The sequence below is a fragment of the Oncorhynchus nerka genome, linkage group LG14 (assembly GCF_034236695.1).
Source record: "Oncorhynchus nerka isolate Pitt River linkage group LG14, Oner_Uvic_2.0, whole genome shotgun sequence".
Taxonomy (NCBI): Eukaryota; Metazoa; Chordata; class Actinopteri; order Salmoniformes; family Salmonidae; genus Oncorhynchus; species Oncorhynchus nerka.
In genome coordinates this window covers 74,959,604-74,966,181 of record NC_088409.1, presented here as the reverse complement: position 1 = coordinate 74,966,181, position 6,578 = coordinate 74,959,604, and the positions used below count along the sequence as shown (strand labels likewise).

The window sequence follows — 6,578 nt, the reverse complement described above, 5'->3', positions numbered from 1 at the left end:
TCTGTAATGGGGTGCGTGCTGGTGGCAGGGAAGTCAGGCGCAGGAGAACGAACTTGGTATAAACAGAATTATTTAATAAATGCTCACAAACTCCGAAAACCAACATATACAAAATAAAGAAAGTGGGTACAAAACCCATCGCACACCATAACATACTTAGCACCAATACATACAACGAACAATCACAGACAAAGACAGGTAAAACAGACGGTTAAATACACAACATGTAATGATGGGATTGTAACCAGGTGTGATGTGAGACAAAACAAAATCAATGGAAAATGAAAAATGGATCAGCGATGGCTAGAAGGTCGGTGACTTCGACCGCCGAACACTACCCAAACAAGGGCCAACTTCGGCGGAAGTCAAGACAGTACCCCCCACTGACGCGCGGCTCCAGCAGCACGTTGACACCGACCTCAGGGACGACCCGGAGGGTAAGGCGCAGGGTGATCCAGATGGAGACGGTGGAACTCTCGCAGCATAGAAGGATCCAACACATCCTCCACCGGAACCCAGCATGTCTCCTCCGGACCATACCCCTCTCAGTCCATGAGGTACTGAAGGCTCCTCGCCCGACGTCTCGAATCCAGTATGGAACAAACAGAGTACACCAGGGCCCCCTCGATGTCCAGAGGGGGCGGAGGGACCTCCCGCACCTCAGACTCCTGGAGCGGGCCAGCCACAACTAGCCTGAGGAGAGACACATGGAATGAAGGGGTTAATGCGGTAATCGGAGGGAAGCTGTAACCCACATATGTCAGAGTCAAGGCCCGCGGGCCACATCCGGCCCGCAAGAAGGTTTTTTACGGCCCCTGGGATGATCTTGATTTATTATTAGAACCGGCCCGCAGCAAGCCGGCAGCCCGCAGATCTTTTACACGCACCAATACTACATTTCCCACAATGCAAAGGTGACGCACCGAGCAGTAGGCTGCTTCATTTCAATATTTATTGGCACAGCAGTCGTCAGCATCACAGTAAAATTAACTTTCAGATACCCATCAAAAATGGCAAAACGGAAGGTGGATACTGAGAACCGGGGGTTTCAAACAAGGTGGGAGTCGGAGTATATGTTCACGAAGGTAGCTGGAAAACCTGTGTGTCTTCTGTGTGGAGAAAGTGTGGCGGTACTGAAAGAGTATAATCTGAGACGACATTATGAAACGAAACACGCGGACAAAAACAAGAATATGGACATGGAACAAAGGCTACAAAAGGCAGAGGAATTAAAACGAGGCCTCAAATCTCGACAGGCTCTGTTCAAAAAAGCCAAATCACAAGGCCAGGCTGCTGTCAAGGCCAGTTTTATTTTGGCAGAAGAGATCGCTAAATCAGCCCGGCCATTTACGGAGGGGGATTTCATCAAAAACTGCATGATTAAAGTTTGTGACGAAGTTTGCCCAGAAAAAGGCAACTCTTTTTAAATGTGAGTCTGAGCAGAAACACCATTGCCGAGAGAGTAGACCAGTTGTCCATCAATCTAAAAGAGCAGCTTGTGAAAAAGGGAAAAGATTTTATTGCATATTCCTTGGCTGTGGATGAGAGCACCGACATTTCTGACATTGCCCAGTTGTCAATTTTCATCCGCGGAGTGGACTCCAACCTAAGCGTGACAGAGGAGTTTTGGCTTTACGTCCTATGCATGGCACAACTACGGGGCATGATTTGTATGAAGAGGTGTCAAGATGTGTAAATGAGATGGAGCTGCCTTGGGAAAAACTCGTGGGTTTGACAACCGACGGAGCACCTGCGATGTGTGGACACAGGAGCGGACTGGTGGCGAAGATACGGGAAAAGATGCAAGAGGAAAACGCGACAGGTGAGCTGACAGCTTATCATTGTATCATACACCAGGAAGCGTTGTGCGGTAAAGCCTTGAAAATGGAGCATGTAATGAGCATCATCACGCGCACAGTTAACTTTATCAGAGCCAAAGGTTTGAATCACCGCCAGTTCAAGGCATTTCTGACGGAGTTAGAAACGGAGCATGGTGATTTGCCTTATCACACAGAGGTGCGATGGCTAAGCCAGGGAAAGGTGCTTCAAAGATGTTTCGAGCTTCGTGAGGAGATTTGTCTGTTCTTGGACAGCAAAGGGAAAGACACAACACAACTCCGAGACGAAATGTTTCTGTGTGAAATGGCTTTTCTGTGTGACATTACGAGTCATCTGAATGCAATAAACTTGCAGCTGCAGGGTCGGGATCGTGTCATCTCTGATATGTACAGTACAGTGAAGGCATTTAAAACCAAACTGACTCTGTGGGAGACGCAGATGCGGAAAGAAAATTTGAGCCACTTTCCCAGCTGCCAGACCATGAAAGAGAAGCTCTCTACCAGTGCGTTCCCGAGCACACAGTTGGCTGATAAAATAGGTATGCTTGCCGCTGACTTTCGACGCCGATTTGCTGACTTTGAAGCACAAAAAGCAGGTTGGAACTGCTCGGTAACCCATTTGCTGTTGACGTGGAAAGCTCACCACCAAACCTCCAAATGGAGTTGATTGACCTCCAATGCAATGATGCACTGAGGGCAAAATATGCGGCAGTGGGTGCTGCGGAGTTCGCCCGTTTCCTCCCCGGCACAATGCCCCAGCTGCGCATCCAGGCTGCTCAAACGTTGTCTATGTTTGGCAGCACATACCTGTGTGAACAACTGTTTTCTTTGATGAACCTGAACAAAACATCACACAGAAGTCGACTTACTGCTGAACACCTCCACTCAATTCTGAGGATTTCTTCAGCTCAGAGCCTTACCCCGAACATTGATGAACTTGTGGAAAAGATGGGACACCACCAAGTATCACCCTCAACCTCAAACAAGTGAACATTACTGTGCAATCACATATTTAGAGTTTTTACTCAGTTCAAGTTTAAAAGTTAAAATTTAATATTTGTTTTCACTGCATGTTACTTCTCCTTAAACAAAGTGTTGTTTTTGATTAATAGATTTTTGCACTTTATTTTTTTGTATTTCAATCCAATTATATTTTTAAAATATTTCAGTTGAGTGGATGATAGAAAATTGCTATTATTGTTTTTTCTTTGAAGTAAATTTAGCCCACTTTTGCTAAAATAGAAAATATAGTCTACTGATGGTGCCTTGAATACCGGTTTCTTTCATTTAATGTTCATGTTATGGGGATATTTATATAAAGGAAATTTGTCTTTTGTGTCTGTTGAAAATTAAAGATTACTGACAGAGCCATAAGAAAATATTGCTTTATTTATCTGATCATATTGTAATATATTTGTTAGGTTTTCAGTAGGTTCAATTAGGTTCACTAGACTATATGCGTCATTTAAAATTTTTTCAATGAACATTCGAACAGTCCGGCCCTCGTCTTGTAGCTGATTTTTTTATTTGGCCCTCCGTCCATTTGACTTTGACACCCCTGCTGTAACCTGTAACATACCTCGTTCACTCTCCTCAGAACTTTAAATGGCCCCACAAACCGCGGACCCAGTTTCCGACAGGGCAGGCGGAGGGGCAGGTTTCGGGTAGAGAGCCAGACCCGGTCCCCGGTGGGACTACAGGAGCCTCGGTCTGACTCTGAGGCCAAGGGGCCAGAACCGGCTGATACCCCAGTACACACTGGAAGGGAGAGAGGTTAGTGGAGGAGTTCTGGGCCATCTCTGCCCAGGGAACGACCGCTGCCCACTCCCCTGGCCGGTCCTGGCAATAAGACCTCAGAAACCTACCCACATCCTGGTTAACTCTCTCCACGTGCCCATTACTCTCAGGGGGAAAACCTGAGGTAAGGCTAACCGAGACCCCCAGACGTTCCATGAACGCCCTCCAGACCCTCGATGTGAACTGGGGACCCCGATCAGACACTATATCCTCAGGCACCCCGTAGTGCCGGAAGACGTGAGAAAACAGGGCCTCCACAGTTTGTAGGGCCGTTGGGAGACCGGGCAAAGGGAGGAGACAACAGGACTTAGAAAAACGATCCACAATGACCAGGATCGTGGTGTTACCCTGTGAAGGTGGAAGATCGGTTATGAAATCCACCGACAGGTGCGACCACGGCCGTTGTGGAACAGGTAAGGGTTGTAACTTACCTCTGGGCAGATTCCTAGGAGCCTTACACTGGGCCCACACCGAGTAGGAGGAAATATAAATCCTCACGTCCTTAGCCAAAGTTGGCCACCAGTACTTCCCACCAAGACAGCACACCGTCCGACCGATCCCAGGATGACCAGAGGAGGGTGACGTGTGGGCCCAATAGATCAGCCGGTCGCGGACAGAACATACAGACGCCCAGCTGGCCACTGGAGGGGAGCGTGCCCTGCACGTGACGCCCACTCAATGTCCGCGTCCAGCTCCCACACTACCGGCGCCACCAGGCAAGAGGCGGGGAGTATGGGAGTGGGATCCATGGGCTGCTCCTCTGTGTCATACAGCCGGGACAATGAGTCTGCCTTAACATTCTGGGAGCCTCGTCTGTAGGAAAGGGTAAACACAAAACGGGTGAAAAACATGGCCTACCTTGCCTGGCGAGGGTTCAGTCTCCTCACCGCCCAGATATACTGCGGTGGTCAGTCCAGATGACAAAAGGGTGTTTAGCCCCCTCATGCCAATGTCTCCATGTCTTCAAAGCTTTGACGACAGCCAACAGCTCCCAGTCCCCCACATCATTGTTTCGCTCCGCAGGGCTGAGCTTCTTTGAGAAGAAGGTACAGGGGCGGAGCTTCGGTGGCGTACCCGAGCGCTGAGAGAGCACAGCTCCTATCCCAGCCTCGGACGCATCCACCTCCACTATGAACGCCAAAGAGGGATCCGGATGGGCCAAGGTAAACAGAGCCCTCAGGTGCCTAAAAGCCCTGTCCGCCTCAGCTGACCACTGAAAGCACACCGGCCCCCCTTCAGTAGTTGGCAAACCCTAGGAATCGCTGCACCTCCTTTACCTTGGTGGGAGTCGGCCAATTACCCACGGCAGCATTGCGGTCACGCTCCATCTCCACCCCTGACATGGAAATGCGATACCCTAGGAAGGAGACGGACTGTTGGAAGAACAGGCATTTCTCAGCCTTGACGTACAGGTCATGCTCCAACAGGCAACCAAGCACTCTGCGCACAGGGACACATGCTCGGCGCGAGCATCTGAGTATATCAAAATGTCATCAATATACACCATTACACCCTGCCCGTGCAGGCCCCTGAAAATCTCGTCTACAAAAGCTTGGAAGACTGATGGCACATTCATCAACCCATACGGCATGACGAGGTACTCATAGTGCTCAGAGATGGTACTGAAAGCCGTCTTCCACTCGTCTCCCTCTCGGATACACACCAGATTGTAAGTACTCCTGAGATCTAGTTTGGTGAAGAAGCGCGCCCCGTGCATTGACTCTATCACTGTGCCTATGAGTGGTAGCGGGTAACTATACCTCACTGTGATCTGATTTAGACCCCGACACAGACCTCCCTCCTTCTTCTTCACAAAAAAAACCTGAGGAGACGGGTGAAGTGGAGGACCGAATGTACCCCTGACGCAGGGATTCGGAGACATATGTTTCCATAGCCTCCGTCTCTGCCTGTGAGTGTGGATATATGCGACTCCTCGGAAGTGCAGCGTCTACCAGGAGATCTATCGCATAATCGCCCTGTCGATGAGGTGGTAATTGAGTCGCCTTCTTTTTGGAGAAGGCGAGAGCCAAATCGGCATATTCAGTAGCAATGCGCACGGTGGAGAGCTGGTCTGGACTGTCCACCATAGTAGCACCAATGGAAACCCCTAAACACCTACCTGAGCACTCTCGCGACCACCCCGCGAGAGCCCTCTGTGGTCAAGAAACAGTGGGGTTATGACAAGCTAACCAGGGTAGGCCCAGCACCACGGGAAACACAGGAGAGTTAATAAGGAAGAGACTAATTCTCTCCGTATGACCCCCTGCATCACCATGCCCAAAGGAGTGGTGACCTCACTAATTAACCCTGACCCTAATGGTCGACTATCTAAGGCGTGAACGGGGAAAGGCACATCCACGGGAAAAATGGGGATCCCTAAACTATGGGCTAAAGCTCTATCAATGAAGTTCCCAGCCGCGCCTGAATCGACGAGCGCCTTATGCTGGGAATGCGGGGAAAACTCAGGAAAAGTGACAGACACATACATATGTGCAACAGAGGACTCTGGGTGAGGATGCTGCCAGCTCACCTGGGGTGACGCCAGAGCGCCCTGCCTGCTGCCTCGACTCCCAGAGGAACCAACCCGGCACCAACTGGCAGTGTGACCTCTGCGGCCACAGATACTGCACGAGCGGGAACCCCCTCCGGTCTCCCTGCGCACAGCCCCTCCCAGCTCCATGGGTATCGGAGAGGGGGTGCGGGATGATGGAACCACCAGACCCCGATCTGAATGTCCACGAGTAGCCAGCAGGTTGCCCAGCCGGATGGACAGGTCCATCAGCTGGTCAAATGTGAGAGTGGTGTCTCTGCAGGCCTGCTCCCGACTGACGTCCTCGCACAGACTGCAGCAGTAATGATAGATCAGGGCCCTGTTGTTACATCCCGCGCCGGCAGCCAGGATCCTAAACTCTAGTGTGAACTGCTGGGCGCTCCTCGTCTCCT

General features: G+C 50.4%; 1 pseudogene; it reads left to right on the top strand.

Annotated features, from left to right (window-relative positions):
• Positions 1-750: 750 nt before the first annotated feature.
• Positions 751-3,394, top strand: LOC135575009 (general transcription factor II-I repeat domain-containing protein 2-like; annotated as a pseudogene).
• The last annotated feature ends 3,184 nt before the right edge of the window (positions 3,395-6,578 follow it).